Here is a 19645-nt window from a genome sequence, read left to right as displayed (position 1 = left end):
AAATGATAGGTTACTCTTTTTGTGCAGTGATCGAATCTGCATCCGGGGCATCTTTACTCCACTGAGCATTTGAAAGTTCACTGTTGGCACGAGTTTGAGACCTGGTGACTGCTGTGACTTGGATTTCACCCAGCATGGATTCCATATCTATGAAATCCCCCTGAAGAGCTCCAGTTTTAGTCAACTGGTCAGCAAGTTCAGTACCATTCTTTTCCAGCCCATCTATTTTGGAATGACCTCTTACCATTTTCCAATATATGGTCATCCCATTAGAGATCACTGCATCATCAATCCACTAATGGTTGGTTGTTAGCACAAAGCATGCCTCGATTCTTACAGTTTATCAGGTGTTCCATGAACCCATTCCTGACATAGTCAGAGTCAGTGATTATCACCAGCACTTCGAGTTGGTGGTATGCCGCAGTAAGGATGGCTTGATGAACAGCCATCAGCTCAGCCACAGGACTAATTTAGGATCCTATTTTGTAACCAGCAGAGGGCTCTGGGGTATCATTCACCCAGGCATTCCCAATGCCAGACACTAGTTCTTTTTCCCTGTTATTACCAACATGGTAGGAACACCCATCCACATAAACTGTGGTTGTCCCCTGACAAGTGTCTTCTTCCTAGACCTTGTGTGAGGATGTTAGGTACGCCTCCATATTTGGTCATTAGTCTTTCATCCTCAAGACTTTTCTTGAGCACAGTCATGCAAGTCAGCCAATCTTTGCACTCGGGGACTCTTCTTGTTTCGACCATATCTGACCTTCACATGAAAGCCTTGCATGGACAGGATCCAGGATGTAATTCTGGAATTACACACATTACATTAATTACGTTCCCAGCCCAGATCCTGTCACTTACTGCATCCGGGCAAGGGTTAGTGAGGAGTCTCTGCAATGATGTGTTCCCCCTGGATAAACAGGCGATGGTTTTTCAATGCCCATACCGTTGCCAGGAGTGGAATTTTTCCTCCACAGAGGATAACGGTTTGCTTGCGTAAGAGATAACTTTGTTGACATTGTTGTGTATTTGGTACAATACTGCTGTAAGGCAGATACTTGAAAACCCTGTTTCCAAGAAGAACTCCTTATTCTTAATGGGGTATGCCAAACAAGGAGCTTGAAAAAGGCATCATTTCAGTTGTTTAACTGCCTCGGATTGCTCCGGACTCCACTCCCACTTGACTTCAGCCTTTAATAACTGAACCAAGGGTTGAGTGACCACTGCGTAGTCTTCAATAAACTTCCAACTATAATTAGTGAATCCAAGAAAGCTTCTCCATTCTCACAGAATAGTAGGGTCTTTTAATTTCAATAAGGCTTCCACTTTCTTCGCCTGGGCATTGAGACCCTCAGGGGTGATTTTGTGCCCTATGAAGTTCACTGTGGTCTGGCATTCTGAAAGAGACGTTTTGCTACGGCTTTCTGCAACTGGTCCAGAACGTAGTGAATTTCGGTAATATGTTCTTCTACAGTTGAGCTCTTGATCAATACATCATCTAAACGGGCCAGGTTTCCCCTTTCACCCAAGTCGAGCATGGCCTTATGCAAGAACATATTGAACTAATTTCCAGAGTTTATATATCCAAAGGGTGTTCGGATCCACATGTATAGCTGCCCCCAAAGGTAAAGGCAAGCTTGTATTGGTCTTCCCTACTCACTGGTACCGTCCAGTAAGCATTGGTCAAATCAATGGCTGTGTACATGTTTGATGCTTGGATCTGTGCCAGCCCTTGATCGATGTAGGGAAGTGGGCATCTTGACATGTTGACCAGTTTGTTCAAATCCCTCTAGTCTGCAGATAGTCTCCATTGACCATTGGGTTTTAGTATCCCCAATAACGGGTTGTTAAAGATACCCTATAAGGATGAGTATTCCTCCTGCGCCCCCTTTCTCGATCTTGATTAATCAACTTATTGATAAAATAAAAGATTTAAAACCATCTCGAGCACTGGGGCCGAACGGCCTGGCCAACATCACCTTGAAAAACAAGCCTAGGTTTTGGGAAGAGTTATTAAAGATCTTGTTTGACAAAGTCTTCTGTGAAGGGAAAATACCTGATACATGGCGTAGAGCAATTCTGATCCCCATACATAAAAAGGGAGATAAGCTAGAGTCATCTAATTATAGACTAATGTCTATGTTAGATTGCACTAGCAAAATTTTCACCAGTTTTTTGTTAAAAGCACTTCAGAGTAGGATTGATCAGGAAGGTCTTTTTTATCGTTTCAGGTATGGTTTTAGGCAGGGTTACTCCACTGCGCATAGTTTATTTATTCTAGATACCTTGCGCATGAATGGTAGGAAAAAGGGGAATCCCCCGATATATGCTTTATTTGTGGATTTTAAAGCGGCTTTCGACAGAGTACGCAGAGAGCTACTCTGGACTAAATTAGAAACGCTTGGATGCCCTGAAGGTCTTTTGTATTATCTTAGACTTTTACATAACAATAATACGCTCTGCTTAAAACTAGACTCACAGGGTAACATGACTGCACAAGTTAGACAGAATCGAGGGGTTAAACAGGGGTGTGTCACTGCACCAACGCTATATAATTTATTTGTGTATGATCTCCCTTTAGCTTTCGATAAGGTACGTAATTGTGCCCCACAAATAGGTGTAGATAGATACCCATTACTGGCTTATGCAGACGATCTTGTCATTCTTGACCACACATTCAGTGGTCTGCGGCGATCTGCGGAAGCACTCTGGGTTTATTGCAAAAAGAATGAATTGGAAATTAACCTGGAAAAGACTCAAATTATGGTCTTCGCTAATAAAAGGTTTGCACGTGTAAGACTCGAATTGCTGGAATCGGTCATATGCTATACCCCTTCTTATAAATATCTAGGTATTGAGTTTGAGATGACTAATGACTGTTTGCATTGTATTCAAGTACGTAAAATCAGGGCAGCTCAAATTACAGCCTTAGTCTATCGTTTCACTCTGACCCATGGGGGATTTAGAATATGGGCTGCGCAGCTTTTGTACCAACAGGTACTTACCCCTATGATGATATATGGCCTGGAGGCCCTTCAAAAAATAGATCTAAAGTGGCTACAGGTTGTGGAGGGTAAATTTTGGAGAAAAGTGCTGGGCCTCCCAACCTGTATCCCGATGGCCATTATCAGACTTGGGGTTGTTATCCCTGAAATCTATGGTACTTAAGAAAAGGACTGAATTTTATCTGAAGCTCAATAGCTCCTCGAGTAATCAATTGATGGTTTCATTGTGGCAAGAACTACGCATTGGAAGCGAAGAGATCGATTTTAAACACCAGTACTGAAAATTGCATGCATAATATTAACTGGAACTGTAGCCAGGAGATATTCTCCCTAGCTGCTAAATCTGCCTTGTCAAGGAAAATTGACTTGGCTGAGTGGATAGATACCTATACTCACCTAGAACGTTTGAGAAAATACCAATTTGTGAAATATATTCTATATACATATAAAAAACCTCAACGCTATTTGAATATATGTCCAAGCATCAGACTCCGAAGATTTATATTACTTGCTAGGCTTAATTACTTACCAGTACTTGAAAATACTGGGGTAATAAATAAATTAAGGAACGAGGAGCGATGCTGTAGACTATGTGAGGACAAAGTAACTATTGAGACGGCTACATGTTCTGACGTGCTGCTCGAAAATGGTAAACATCTACTACAGACATTATGGGGATTTTGTGCATAATATTACACAGATAAAGGAAGAAATATTCTGGTGGCATATCTTGAATTCTACAAAAGTGAAAGGATTAATAGCAATGTACAATGTTTGGTTAGAGATTGAGAAAAGACTGGGTATCTCAATTTGAGTAACTGTAATGTAAGGTAATGGTACAACCTTAGTGTACACCTAAAGGCAGAGAGAATGAAATGCAGACTGGTTATTTATCGTTGTATATATGAGAATGTTTTAGAATAGATTTTATTGATTATATTGAATTTTAGGCATTTTTATATGGTTCTTAGCATGTTTTTATGAGAATTTAATATGAATATGCAATTTTGTTTCTTCTTACTACTTACTTTCTTTTCCTACTATTGTACAATATATATATAATATGTAATTATGTGAAAAGTTTATTTATGAACTGTAACACATTAATAATAAATTAAATTAAAGATACTGTGGATCGGACGAATTATCCCACGGCATTCCAAATTCTTGATAATCTCTGTGAGTGATTTGATGGATGTGGTAGGTAACCAGTATTGTTTAAGGAATACTGGAGCCATCTCTGGGTCTGTGGGTATGGTGGTTGAACGGATAGATGTACATCCACAGTCATATGAATCTACTGAAAAGATATCCAGGAACACCTGTTTCTGCTTCTGCCTTTGCTCCTCAGTCTCACAGGAATCCGCAAGATTGATCTGTTCTTCGACCATCTGCCTGAAACCTGGAAAGACCTAGGGCTTGGCAATTTCAGCAATATTCTCCAGATGGTTGTAGAGATCTCTTTTTAGGGTGTTCACCTGGACATGAGTTTCCATGGATTCGAGGTAGTTGTTGTTAACTCCAACTACCACCTGATCCTCCCTGATGTCACAGGTTACCTCTTCCACCCGATAAGGGCATGAAGAGTACACCAAGAAATTCCGCCATGATGGGTCAAAATCTTTTCTGGAGGAATACCGTCACTGATGTCGAAACAGTATTGAGGAATTGGTGCAATTATTTAATTGCCTAAATCAACAGACTAGGGTTGGGCATCAACCGCATTTCCAATACAAGTGTCTCTGCCATAAGTGATTCTTTGAGGGTCGCTGTTATTCACCAATATTCTAATGGTGTAGTGTTCTAGATCCACTAAAGGGGGGTGGATGTAAATATAAACCTCGTTGTTTGAGGTAAGAGTTCAAGTTTATATAGGCATCCTTACATTTGAGGTTCTGTCCTTGCTTAATTTTGAGGGGAATGGTGAATTGCGCACCTGTCCTGGGATGGTGACCTCTTCTCCCACCTGAACTTCAACCTCATAAGGCAGTTATTAAACTGATCTAAATGCTCTTTGGCGTTGATCAAATCTCAACTAATTGCGAATCGATTTAGAATGTCACTATCCAAACAAAAGTCAGAAGGGATATCTTTAACGACCCAACAATTGTGTTCTTTAATTTTATCACCAATGGAAATGTTTAGCATATACCTGCTAGGAAGGAAATGTTTAGAATTTGGTGTTTCCAGACCCACTTTGCATTTATTAGTCAATTTAAATGCGGGAATGGCCTGATATTTTTCCTGAATAATCCTTCGCTGATGAAGCTTTTCACATTATTCAGGCATACACTGGTGATTACTGGCTGCTCCCCCTCATTTATCTGAATGGGAGAAATACAAGTGTCTGCCCTTTTTCTGAATGTCAGTCAGACTTTGGGCTGGTTTTTCATCCTCCTCTTTCAATGTATTCAGTGTTTCTTCTCATTTGTTACTTGTATAACATTTCAGAGTAGGATGGTCGTTTCTCACCAAAACACTGCACCACGAATCAGATCCAGTATCAAACTGTGATGACATGTGTTTCGACACATCTCGTGCCTTTTTCAAATCTGGGCATTCACCTGACCATTACTATGCCTTTCATACATGCATGTTTTTCCTTCTCACGTCATTAGATGCACAATTCATGGCTTAATCCCACCTTTCTTGATCTCAGATTATGTCCTGGAAATAAACGTAGAGCAGGATTTCCTTCAGAGGTTATCACCTCTGATTGACTGCGTGAACCAGGTCCTTTGGACCCAGACTAACCGGCCTATCAAACTCAAGAAAAGTACATCCAACTGCGGGATTCCTGCTTTACGTTTATTTCCAGCACGGAACCTGAGATCAAGAAAGGTAGGATTAACCCGTGAATTGTGCAGCTAATGACGTGAGAAAGAAAACCATGCATGTATGACATGCATAGTAATGGTCAAGGGAATGCCCAGATTTGAAAAAGGTACAAGGTGTGCCGAAAAACGTGTCATCACATGGGCTCTCCTCTGAGAGTGCAGCTAATGACGCGAGAAAGAAAAACATGCATGTATGAAATGCATAGGTCAAGTGAATGCCCAGATTTGAAAAAGGCACGAGGTGTGCTGAAACACGTGTCGTCACATGGGCTCTCCTACGGGAGTTGGGATATTTGAATAAATTAATCCATTTGATACTGGATCTGATTTGTGGCGCCGTTTTTTGGTGAGAAACAACCATTCTACATTTTTATCGGAGGTGGGGCATGGACCTCTGTTTTTGTCACATACGCGACATGCCATATATCCTAACCATAAGGAAATTGGTTGTAGGCCATGAGACGTTGATTGTTGCAGTCCCTGCCCAAATTCAATACTAACACTTCAGAGTGTTCCCTTTCAGTGTGGAATGCCACTTGCAACTGGGAGCAAGGTTGATTTTCAAGAGTTGAAAAGAGTTTGAATCACCAGTTTGTTCTTTCTGAGACTTGGTTCTTCTGAAAGTGAAATTCCAATTGATCGGTACGCCGGTCAATAAGATGGCAGGTGCCATTCAGACTCACATAATCTGTACTTTTCTTGAGTTTGATAGGCCGGTTAGTCTGGGTCCAGAGGTCCTGGTTCACGCAGTCAATCAGAGGTGATAACCTCGGAAGGATAACGTTCCCCAGAAAAAAATGCATCCTCTCTGGACGACTGTTAAAGAGTGTTTTAAACACGGTCGCCCAATTTTATCTCTAGATCCTCAGTCCCTTCGACAGAAATCTCATTCCCATTGAAATTTTGGAGTTGTCTAAGAAGAGGTATGAAGGGTATCAGGTGACTCTTCCCCCTTCCTAAATTCAGTTGGTCAAAAGCCTTTTTGGGTTGCAGAGTAAGTTGGGATCCAGTATCCACCAGAGCCGATAATTCACACTGACCTGTACCTTGACCCGGGCATAAAATATACCCTCTTTTTCCTCAAGAGTCCAAAGAACGTGTGTTATTTGCCAGCTTGGGAGTAATTTTGTTAATATTGAGCTCTGTCACTGTGTGATCTTGGACAATTTTCCATGTGGGAGAATGGGAATCTGTAGGAATGAAACATTTTGAAATTGTGTGTGTAGTAAGGAGATCCGCTTTCTCTGCAGATTCTTGGCTGTCCCTCGGTATTTGAAGACAGTTCTCCGAACCTGTTTGTGGAGAGGATACCTCTATGATCTTTGTATGATCTGGCTCGCACGGTTTGGGTCTAGGAATTTCTCTATCTGGGTCGATCTCCATGCCTACCCTATCGGACTCAGGGTCTCTTGGGATCCATATTTCTTTAGGAGGGATCCCCCTGTTCCTGAAAGATAAGATTTCTTTACCCAAATCCTCTGGGAATCCTTCTCTTTCAAAAGGGATAATCAGGGGTTCCTTCTCCACAAAGTGGGTTTTTATTTGACCTCTCCTATTTACCCTCTGTTCTTTGGGTTCTAGCTTCCAGGGGATTGAAGATTCACTATCAGGCTGAGAGGTTTCCATGGGTTCTGTTCTGGTAGGAAATGAAGCTTCCTCAAAGGCTTGGCATCTCCCTTCAACCAGGGCCCCATCCTCAGGAACCTGTTGATTGTCAGAACTTTCCTTCAGACATTCCCCCCTAACCCCCTGGGCATCGGGACCAGGTGTTTGGGGGGTTTTGGGAAGCATGGTTAGGTTGAGGGTTCGACTGAGCCCTCAGCATGCGCCCTAGGCCTGTGGTCAATTGTTAAAGCAAAAGATCTAGAGAGACATGAAAGACAATAATGAGTTAGATGAAATGTTGATAGATGGTTCATTTCTTATTCTGCATTGAATTGTATGGGTGTATGTAAACGTTTTCATGTGGGGAGGGATACGAGTAAAAGGACCAAGTGAAGTTAAGGATGAATAGGGATTGTACGAAAAATTGAATTGCATGAAGGTAAAAAGTATTTTATTGTTTTAAACCAAAAGCCAATAAAAAAAAGAAATTGGTGGGCATATTGCTCCAGCTATGTAACTTTCTCTTGGTTGTAAAGGAGGTTTCTGCTCATACTTCTGCTGTTCCCCAAAAGGGTAACTATCCCTTCCAGCAAAGTAGCTTGGGTATTGGAAATTTCCCCCATAATTTTCAGTCCTGATTCTCCATTCTCCTTGGTTCAGGGATCGATTGTCCTGGAACCAGGGAGAAGGAGGAGTATTGTTTTGGAAGTTAGGATTTTGAGGTTACCTGTTTGAAAAATGTACGTTGGGAGGTGGAGTGGTACTTCTTTCCTGCGGGAGATTTAGAGGGTAGTTTCCTGGGGAAGTACCTACCTGATTTCCTCCCTCCTTTGTGCCGGAGGAGAGTACACATACCACAGGATTGGTTCTGTACCCTTATAACTGAGGATTTACGTAGGTGGCAGGGTCAGAGGGGTCATTTTGCAGATACCCTGCCTGACTACCATTCGATTGGGACTTGGTGGAGGGTCTCCTCTGCCTCATATTCTGCGTATCAGCTGGATGAGTATGTTTAGGGCCCCCCATATCCAGGTGCAAATGAGGGGTAGATTTCACCTCTGCCACCATGTCAGTGGCAGGCGTGGTAGATGGCTTTGTTTTTATTTTATTTGTTTACTGTCAGTGGTTTCCTGGACCTCATATATTCTGGTGGATTGTTCTATTACCAAATCCATTGTCTTGTGCTTATGGAAATTGCCAACTAGTTGGGTTATTATATATTTGTGAAGGGCGTGGAAATATCTGGGCACAAATTCCCTGCTATTTATATTCACCATCCTGGAAGTCTGCGCAAATGCTCATTTTAATTATTGTGCAAACTCCCTAGGTGCTTGATCTTCCCCACATTGTAAATTACATGCAGCCTAGCATGCCTCTAGTGGGTTCCTGTGAGTGGAGAAGTGTTTAATAATGGCTGCTCTTAGGGGAGTTTTCCTAAAGTCCACTTGAGGTAAGACTTCATGAAATACAGGCCCCCAACTCTTAGTATATGTCTGTACTACCCATAGGATCTTGATAGAATGGCAGAACACCCAAACTTATCATAGGAGGAAGATGTCAGCTGTAGGTAAGTATACTGAACCCATTAAATACAATAGTCCAAAAAAACTCTTACACAGTAAATGTTATATTAAACATGTTTATTGCACAAGGAAGGTAGATAAATACTTATTTCACTAACCAACACACATAGAAATTCTTAATACTACTTTTCAAGGTGATTACTTCAATAGTAGTGGCCGCGATTACAATTGTTACAGAGTTTGAAACTAATGACAGTTCTACCATATTGTCGGTACTACCATGCACTTACATACTTTACAGATAAATGGTAATTGGATTTAGTTAGCAAAACCACATCAGATAAAGTCTTTTGGAAGGCAAAAGGTTGGTTATACACACAGCAGCAATACTTAAAGATCTAAAGACACTTTCCATAGCTTCTAACGCTCTCAAAGTCCATTCCCCAACTATACGAAAAAGTCAGTGTAGGGGTGGAGCCCAAAGTCTTATGAGGTAGCAGAATAAGCAAAGTTCTGCAAAATTCTTTCAGTCACTAGAATAATATGCTAAAGAATATAACACAAGTTAGGGAGACCCTGCAAATGGACTCCGTAAAGGCACACAAGCTGGCAAGGTGTAGGGTGGACACCCGGACACATCTTCATGCGCACTGCTTCACGCACTCCAGTCACACTGGAGCGACTCTTTGGTTGAAGAGTACCTTAGGTTAGAAGAAGTAAACATAGCTGGATTCTCCACTGTGAAGCAGTGACGGACCGGGTCTCCCGATTCCTTGGTCTGGTGACAAAAGGAAGGGCTCTGAATGGGATGTCTCAGCAGCAGTTTTGAGAAAGGACCCTTGGCATAGATTTCTTTGGTCTCCTTGGTCGGTCTGCAGTATTGGCACCTTTTTATCAGCTCCAACAAAGGACAATATTCGCCCGGTCGATCTTACATTCTGAAGTCCTGCACTCTGGCGAGGGGACTTAGATGAGTAGGATTGTGCCTCTGGAGGTCCAACTGGAGCTCACCAAAGTTTTTGAAGGATTCAGCCTTGCAAAGATGTTGCACTGCCAATGGTATTCATGGTTTGCAGCTCTGGAAAGGCACAGGAGGTGCTTGAATTGTAGTTTGTCTCAGGGCTGGTTGGTCCCACCAGCCAAAGGGAAGGAGTCGTCCTCTTTGGAGCTCCTCTGTCGATAGGAAAATGGGGTCAGGACAGCAGTGTTCGCTTCACGGTGACTGGAAGAGTCTTGCAGGCGTCTCTGGTCATTTTCAGCTTTGGATCTTCTGTTCCAGTGGTCGAATCTCCTTTCACCTGAGGAACCTCACCTTTTATTCAGTGTTCCCATTCACTCCTCTGCAAACTCTCTCAGAATTTTACAGAAAGGGGTGTGTGGCTGACCAATCAGGACAGCCATCCCCACAGTTGGAACTGGTTCCATTGAGGCACTCTGGCAGACAAAGGGCAGTGGAGTGTTAAACTCCTCCCCAACTTCCTGCCTTCACAGACACACTGGAGCCTAGGCAGGGACACACAAGCGTTCCTGCCAAAGGCAAAACACACACACAGATCTCCCACTCACAGAATGGTAGAAGAAGGGCTAACAAAGAGCAACCATGATATAAAATTGCGGAAAAAGGAAGGAGCCACCATGTTAGAACATGGGTGACCCTATTGTGCACAACTGAGGCTGCAAATAGAGTCTACAGTAAACAATAGTACCATAGTTAGTAGAACATGTCCACTGCCATCAGCCATAACTATACAGTTGTCTATGTGACTAAAAGATCACAAGGGCAGAGAGAGATGGGGATACTAGGTATCCCCTTAGCACTCCAAATAAGGTGGTGTATGCTACTCCCTCATAGTACAACGTTTTAGGAGGGACACAAAGTATCCCTCTATCCTGCAGAATTGTAGTTCTCAAGGACAGTTAAAGAATCTCGAAGGAGAACCCAAAGGGTTCCCAGCCACCCTGCACATAGGCTGCTGTGTGTTGTACAAGTTAAACATGGGTGCCTTTAAAGAGATAAGGAGGAAAGCAGACTTCTTAGAAAAGATAAAGCACAGAGAACAAAGTCCCAAAGGTCACAGCAAATAAAAATGAATTGGGGTGGGGAGGAAGGTCCCCTCATTCAGGATAGAAAGAAAACGGTTCAGAAGTCCTGCAAAAAGTGCTGGGGGTCTCACTAGGAAAGGGGCGAAGTATAAAAATTAACATCTCCCTAACAGCCGCTTTATAGGTGGATAATGTGCAATGATCCTGGTCTCCCAGTCCTGCAAAGAAACGGTTGTATTCTGGTGAAAATGTCAATTTCACAAACTCCATGCAATTGACATCTTTTTTATTTCAAATGATGACATCATTTGTTCATAGAGTTCCAAATGTTCCCGCACCAAATACTTGGCAATCTTGTGGTATGGGGTCATGAAGCTCTTTATGGCTTTAATCTGCCCGATTGGGTCTTTAACAAAACATGTTCTTTGTTTGGTATTTCTTTTCTGTCTCTGGACCTGAGTCCAGACACCCTCAGAATCAGTGCTGCCATTTGAACTTCGGTCCCCATCTTCTAGGTGCTATCTATCTCTGTAAGAATGGGAATACCTCATAGGATCTGGACTCATCCTTTTGCCCGTGTCCCTGTGAACTCCCAGGATCACTTTCCCTGTCGTCACTTTTTGTGTGAGATAGAACCCAGTCTCTTCTTCTGACTGTTGCCAATGTGTTCTATCCCTCCTTCCAGGTAGTCTAGAGAAATCCACCCATTCACTTGAATATGTGGATGTTTTTAAAATGCCGTTCTTAGGCTGAAGATTTGGCTTTTCTCTTTGCATTTTCTGTAAATCTAACTCCCTGATTTTCTCATTATATGAGTTGTCAGGGGCCGAAGTACTCACTAGACTATTTTTGGTCTCCCATGAGACACTGGTCCGGCCACCTTGCCTTCTGTTAGGTAGATGTGAATATTCATCAATGTCAGATAAGGACTAGCCTTCCTGATCAGGTTGGCTAGTAATAGGAAAGGCCCCTCTGCCTCATGTTTCCCTGTTCTCTATAAGTGGTATTCATGAGGTCAGTTCCCACTGTACATGATGTGCAAGATGCCAGAAGAGCTCGTGTATATGCTTGCAGACGCTTCATGCTACTAAAACCCTGAAGATGACACCCTGTAGATGGACTAATGTATACGGGCTCAATTCGCACCTCTCGACCCTCGATTTATGGACTGTATGCCGCCAGCCATAACTAAGCCAAGGAAGGCCGCAAACCAGAATCCACAGGCCCGGAGCAGCTCAGACGGAGCTACAAGGCGCTGGTCATGCAGAACAAACCCTTGACGGGAGCCCCACAGCCAAGGTCGCGAAGTTGCAATCAGTATGCCGCGCTCTCGGTGCCAAGGTTACACCTGCCACTGCTAAGGACTCCTCCGAGCAGAAATACAAATCAAACCCCCGTAATTCTGCCTCAGCCACGGTCTCTCAACACGTGACCAGGCCGACCTGATACAATACCAAGCTCCAAGGACTAGAGAAGTTCTGGGGACTCACGTCTGGGACCCAGGCTGCAACAACGAAGTTACAAGTTGGACACCGGCAGCGATGGTAAAGGAGCACCCAACAGCCAGTAGCAAGACCTGTTCATTGTCTGCCACTGACACATAGTCACACATTGTTGCCAGCACCAGGTACATCGCAAGCTGGGAACAACGATGGTCCCATGCTTGGAGGCTCGCGGATTAACCAATCAGAACATGAGGGGCTAATCAATTGACAAAATATGATCCTGAATGTAAATCTATGGAAAAATAATTACATGTGTATGATTAGTACAATCAAACAGCACATTTCTCTTCCCATGACCTGAATGCAGGTCTGGCCTCTGGCCTTGTTGACCCAAGCTTGCAATAAAGTCCATCAATATTCTTGCCCAGTGAAAGGCCAGGCTAAGGGATGATCTGTTTACATATCCTGACAAGCAGAGAAGATTGTCCCACCTCCATGTTCTTGGAAAATCCCTCGGGTACAGGCGTGTGATCAGTATCTCTGAGCTGACCACAATGTGGATTTTATTTTCAAGAATTATTCAAAGTTTAATCCATTACGGGCTGCCTCTCGGTTGGCACAGCGGTTTACTTCACCACAATAACTCCTCTGTCATGCATGAATACAGCCTCCTTTCTGGCCCTGAAACTTCAAAGAGACTGGGCCTCATTCCAAGTATGGTGGTTCCGAAACAAGGGTGCTGGTAAGCTTGTGCATCAGCCCCCGGTAGGCAGAGTCGTCACAGAAGCACCGGCACCGTTATCAACAGTGCCGGTGCTTCTGTCTCTCCACTCCCATGGAGTCCTATGTAAGTTCCCAGTGGCGACGGGAAGTCAGGCAGCGGATTCAGTGTTTCCGGGTCAGTGGCAACCAGCCGGTGGGACCGGTGGGTTACCGCTGACCACGGAATGATTGTCTTTCAGATAGAGAGCAGAGGCCTGGAATCCATTGGGGGAAGGTGGCTTTGAATCTCTGTGTTGAAGTCAGCTCTAATGAACAGAAATCTGTACTTTAATCATCACCATTTCTTTCTTTAGATATGTGGCCTGCATAGATACTTTACCTCATCTCGTATGCAGTTTTCTCCTGTACCATGCCATCAAGGTTCCTCTTTACATCCTGATATATATTCACATGACTCTGGAAATGGAGATACATTTTGGATTGTGTTCATTGTTCTAAGCTGAAGAATGTACACATTTCTCCATGGCATCATTCTTTTGGGAGGAGTGCACTTTGGGGTCTCTGTCACATATATTCAAAAGTAGGCCTTTAGTTTTGGGCTTAACCGCATGCAGGTCCCATTTAATTTTATTTATCTGGAAATAGCATTTTATGGTGGCAGTTGAAAATGAAACGTTGCCCTTTCAGTTTGGCAATCATCTCTGTGTGTTTTCAATCATGTGCATGTTTAGGCCCAACATAGCCAAGTGCAGTTTCCTTTTTTATCTGGGTCTGTATTTGAACCCCACACCATTCCTCCAAATGTTTTAGTCTACGTTTTTTTTATTTTTATATTTCAGTTTAGATGTAACCGCTAAAAAGACTGTAGGAAGTTTTCTTCCTTCAAATGTATGACATACTGCAAAAAGGGTGAGAGGCGCGGTCATTTATGATTGTTCTTGCATTGTCGACACGGATATGACATTTTCAACTTATCATGGTTGAAGTGTAATAAAACCTTATGGTACATCGATTTGAGTTTTGTCCAAGCAAATAAATTACAGGCAGGGGCTAAAAGGGGTCAGAAAGTCCTAACTTAATGTAGAACGAGAATTCCATAAAAAAACTACCCCCTTCCGTCAGCACAGGCTCCACGAGATATGAAATATGACTGCAAGGTGGTCCAGGAATAATAAGCCACTCGTTTCAGAGCTCCAGCTTCACCCATGGCTGTGAAAATGAAAAACGAAAAGATTTGATGAGAATGTACTTCTCCACCTGTGTGACATACTTGCCAAAACGTGCTTCTTTTGTAGAGTGTATTCTACAAGCATTTACTGTGTACCAGCTCAATGGAAGCAACAGAAAAATGGCTAGCTTCGTTGAGCCTATTCAGTCATCTGGAAAGATGTGTTTGAACAGTGAAAAGAACCATTGCGGAACTGTGAGCATCACAGTAGGAAGCAGTGAAACTGTAAACAGCACAACTCAGTTTATGTCAGTTCCACTCGTTTCAGCCTTCAGCGATGGCAACACTCAGGGCATGTGAGTAAAACATGTTTGCAAGAAATATTGCATTTGTTAAAAGCCCGCATATCACATATGAACCAGCGCGTCGGTTCGCACGTGCGCAGGGTGGGGGTGTGCGCGCCTCATGCCCACCATACACAGTGCCTTTGTATGTCACTCGAGGTATGTATGGGAGCGGTTGTGCACGCTGCTCTTTGAAGGGACATCGTCATAGGTCGTTTTATATTTGTAACCATTTTGGAAGTGGGAGGAAAAATAGAGCGAACGCTCGATCTTTTAAAAGGGAAAACAACTGAAGTAAGGGGGGCAGTGAAACAGGCTGGATTCCCGAAGGGGGCGGGGAGGCTGGGGGCTGGGTCTTCGCAACGTATTGCTATGTAGCTGCAAATCGCTAAAGCCCATCATCAAAGTCAAATGAAAACCCTCAGCTTGGGTTAGAAATATCCTGAGAAATACATTATCATTTTCTGTTAGCAAATATCTACATATGTATTGACCTATTACAGAAAAGACAATGATGGCCGCTGCTTCATTGAAACATCGTTGCGATGTTTTCAGGCAGATAACAAATGCAAACCGATTGACCTTAACAATGCACTCAACTTTTTTAGTCAGGAGTGGGTCTGAGAAGAATGCGCAGGCAAACATACCAACAAATAAATGTGTGCCGTGAAAGGAAATATTGAGAAATAGATTATCGATATGTTCATTCACCGTCAGCGGTTCCCGTTATTTTCAATTTCTGGGAGATGTTTGTCAATGTTTTCACCTTGACACTTTTCACAATACTCTGTCACCCTAACCTATTTTGTTCACTGTTTTCTTCTTGACACGCTCCCCGATATTTCTCAACACGACATGCCGCTTGGCATTTTCACCCTTAGTGACATGCCGCGAAATATGAACCCTGCTACCTTTCTCGATATGTTTGTTCACTTCAAGGTGTGGACACCTTTAGCAAAATGTTCACTCTCGCCGCTTTCCTCAATAGTCCTGCTCCTTTTCACTCTGGCACAATTATCAACATGTTCGCCCGCTTGACATCTTTCTCATGTTCACCCTCAAAAGCCCCAACAGTTACACCCTGCCATGGAAGTCTCTGTAGGAATGGCAGCAGAAACAGCCTCAGTGCAGCGTCGTCTTCTGTTGGATGGCTTGCCGGACATCCATAAATGCACGTCCATCACTCTGTGTCTCTTTTCATTGTGTCATGTGAACAGCAGGAGTCTTGTGATCATTCAGGGTCAGGATTTCCTCCTGCAAAGATGATAATGTGTATTGCTGAGCTGACAATGCCCGGGGCCTTCAGTTCAGTGTCGCAAAAGTGAGGTATTTCAGGTAAGAACAGATGAGGATGGCCAGCTGTTACTAAGCCGTGCATTATTGTTTTGTCTCCGTATGTACTGCTGTTATGGGCATATCGAGCTTTGCAAATGTTTAAATATATGAAGATAAATGCATCCACACTGGAGCTTGGATTTAATCTACTCCTAAATTCCCTCCTTGCTGAATCTATGCAACCCACTGAAAAAGTCTTGCTGCACTTCCATTGGGAACCTTAGCCATCCCCTCTGTAGCAGAACGCAGTCACTACGGCCCATACACAGGGCACTCGATTTGCAGCAGTGCAGTTCCGTGTTGTGTTCTGTCTGTGACTTGTTGACATGCTTCTAGGGAGAGATACTCGAGTTGTTACATTGTACAATCGTCCTTGGATTCAAACCCTGGCGCCCTCGCTTGACCGACACTGTGTGATCCTGGGAACATATCTCTTTGAAACACGCACAGCGGAATACTCCCATTGAAAAAAAATGCATGTCATCAAGTACAATAGTTCAGCGCTATGTACCAACTGCTGGACAGACACATCCTAGCAACAATGTGACTCCTTCCGGGTACAGCGGAGGAAAACTAAAGAAAAACACATCACCTAGACGGTCGTAAACAAGGCCAGCAGCCTGTCTTATAATGAGTTCTTGACTTTATTTCTGGGGGGGCGTGGCTTTGCTCTACACGTATAAAGCAGGAAAGCAAGCACGCGGCCACAGGCAGGCGCCTCAATGCAGGCTCCGTAAACGACTTCCCCTGTGTTCGCGGGCCCTGGCGGCCCTGGCGGGGCCAGCGAACCGAACCTAGAAAGGGCCCTGCGTGGGGGCATTGAGGGCTTATTTATTAGCTGTATATCAAATTATTAATGGCACAGATGTTGTTTGGCAGTAGAGCAGCTGGACCCCTCTATTCGCCAGCCGTGCAAGACAAAGGTCCTTGCGGATAATTGGAGATGTGCGCAGAATATCAAATTAATTTACTGCTCTTAATTCTTATGCAAATCCTGACCTCCGATAGAGACTACCAATTACCTTCCTGCATACAGTCAAAATAAGGGAGACTGTTGCTTTTTCCCCCCTTCCTTCTCCGCCTCGTGTTTGTTTTTCTTTTTTGCCACAGTCTGCATAGGCAAAGAGAAATATTTGTAAATCGCTTTACGGAGGACACAAATACCTAGAACCCGCGTAATTAAACCCCACATTTGGAATGAGATCCTGTGCCCTACGAACTATGGCAGTTTTGCGAAATAAGAGATGCCGCTGGGATAAGCTATACATGAGATAATTCGTTATTTCATGCACATATTATTTTCCCTGAAATCCCCTCATATTAAAACGGATAAAAACAAATCAGTATTATTATTTTGAAATGCGCCTGCTTTGTATACACGGGAACTAAGTTAGGGCAAATAGAGCGGTGCAACCACGATGCGTAGAAGCATTATTAATTGCGACCGCGACGTATTTTTATTAACATTTCATTCATACCCTAATACCGTTTGCTATGCCTTGTTCTCTCATTTTTAATTACTGTTTCAGTTAGGTAACATAACAACCGCCAGATCAACGTTCTATTTACCAAGGCAATGTTACAACAACAAAATATACTTCAGTGTATATGTACATAAATACACGCATGCGTAATGCAAAAGATACCCAGAAAACGCCTTTGTGTGTATTCTTGCATTTGCACTACGGAACTTAATAATAAAACACTTTACACGTCTGTAACGCTTATTATTTATTCATAGCACGAAGACTATCTCAATTGCTTTTATTTATGTATTTTTATCTTATAATTGTTATGTGTGCGCGTATTATTCAACTAACCTAGAAAAATGCATTGTTACAGTTTTAAAAAAAAGTATTTTGTATCCAATATTATTTAAACACTGTATCACTGTCATTAAAAATATTATAATTAAAAAAAGATATCGTTCGTTCTGAAAAGAAGAGAAAGAGTCTACCGTGAGGCTGTTGTGGTTTCTGTATTTCAAATTCTTTCCGCGGATTCTGTAAACAGAGTGAATAGCGCGCGCGGTGCACGTCTCGCCCTGAGGGGCCTCGGCGGCGGTGGAGAAAGTGGCGCGCTCCCCTCGTCACGCGCAACGTGCGACGCCGCCTCGCCGCTCCCCGCGGCCCGGACAATGGCGCGCGACAACACTATCAATGCATCATGCAGCCGGCTAGCAAGGCGACGCGGCCCGCGACAAGCCGCCGCCGCCGCGCTGAGCGCCGCTGAATGGGCGCCATTAGCATGTGAAAAGAGGAGCAAAACTCCGCAGTTCAACAGCTAAAGAGCAATTTGATGGGCTTGCGATGGTAGGAAATTACTTGATTAGCGACTGTTGGGAGAGATCACAGCTAGAGCACCTCCAGTCATGAATCCTCACGATGACGGAAAACAAAACACAAGGGCAAAACAAGGTGGGATGGTGCGGGAACACGACAGCGACAGGAGAGCTGTACAGAGCAGCGCCAGAGCCCGTAGAAACGCACACCCGTCTCACGGAAAAGCAAGGTCCTCACTGCTCCCGCCGCTTTTTAATATATGCACCGGAAGTCTGCTATAAGCGAAAGCGCTCAGTAGCTCTTCCTGCCAAGTGGCAGTAAATAAATGACAACTCTTCTGAAGGGGTACAGCAGACAAGTAGTGAATAAAACTCCAATTCATCCACACACTACTACTAAACCAGCAGTGATCCCAACCATGACAGGAGCAGCACACTTACACATCCTGCACCTCTTTAAAGTAGAATATGCCAGGGCAGTCTAGACTTGTCAGGCGGGGTGTGAGCTTGCACAGAAGCAGTCCACACAACAACATGCGCCTGTAAAGGAAAACACAAAGAATATAGAGTTAGGAATAAAAGGGCACTCTAAGTTCGGAGAACGAGGCGCACACGTAATATTCCCAGCAGAAATGTCAAGTTTAACTAATATGTCTATTTATTGTGCATTTGTAAGGCGCTTATACATCATGTAAATTGTGTTTCAAAGCGGCGACAGGGCAACAGAGAGGGAACATGGGAATGAAAGGCAAATATAGCAATGAAAGAGAGAGATGGTCGTACCTATTAGGCCTTGTGAGCATTCAGAACGTGCAAGTACCTTTCAAAAAGGTAGCGATTGTGGTCTTGTCACTGTGGCTCTTTAAGGAAGGCAAGGGGGGCAGAACCACGTCAGTTACCTTTTAATGCTTGTTCTGGGCCTCAACAGCGTTGAGACAGTCTTCGAGCTTTGAATGGATTGAGTGAGCGTAATGACGTTTCAAGTTGATGTTTCCCAATAGATTGCATGTGTCAAAGCAGTCATGTCTACTCGGGACAGTCCAGCAACGCAGTTCAGTCCTATATCAGTGATCGGCTCCAATTGGGTAAAGAAATCATGCCGGCGATGGGTCGCATCAGCATCTCAAATTGGTCGAGTTGGCTCAAAAGGTCCACAAATGCGATGTTGTTCTTCAGAGGAAAGTGCAGGGCACAAGTCGAGGGCACCGGCACATTCGGGTGGACGGCGTCCGCCCACTTTTTTCGGAGTGCAGACCCATCCCCTGTGTGTTTTCAAGGAATTTACACCCACTTGAAGTAAACAGTGCCACAAGCGGTTGCATGGATGTGTGGC

General features: G+C 43.6%; 1 long non-coding RNA gene across 1 annotated transcript in view; it reads right to left on the bottom strand.

Annotated features, from left to right (window-relative positions):
* Window positions 1-18302, bottom strand: part of LOC138467809 (uncharacterized) — a 56380-nt gene extending 38078 nt beyond the window's left edge. Inside the window, exon 1 of the long non-coding RNA XR_011268147.1 lies at window positions 17989-18302. This is a non-coding gene — a long non-coding RNA (uncharacterized lncRNA). The remainder of the gene's footprint in view (window positions 1-17988) is intronic.
* Window positions 18303-19645: the final 1343 nt, after the last annotated feature.

This window comes from Ambystoma mexicanum, chromosome 4q, assembly GCF_040938575.1.
Source record: "Ambystoma mexicanum isolate Mex_15411 chromosome 4q, UKY_AmexF1_1, whole genome shotgun sequence".
NCBI classification, from domain to species: domain Eukaryota; kingdom Metazoa; phylum Chordata; class Amphibia; order Caudata; family Ambystomatidae; genus Ambystoma; species Ambystoma mexicanum.
The sequence above is the reverse complement of the archived record's forward strand: the minus strand, read 5'-3'. Positions and strand labels throughout refer to the sequence as shown.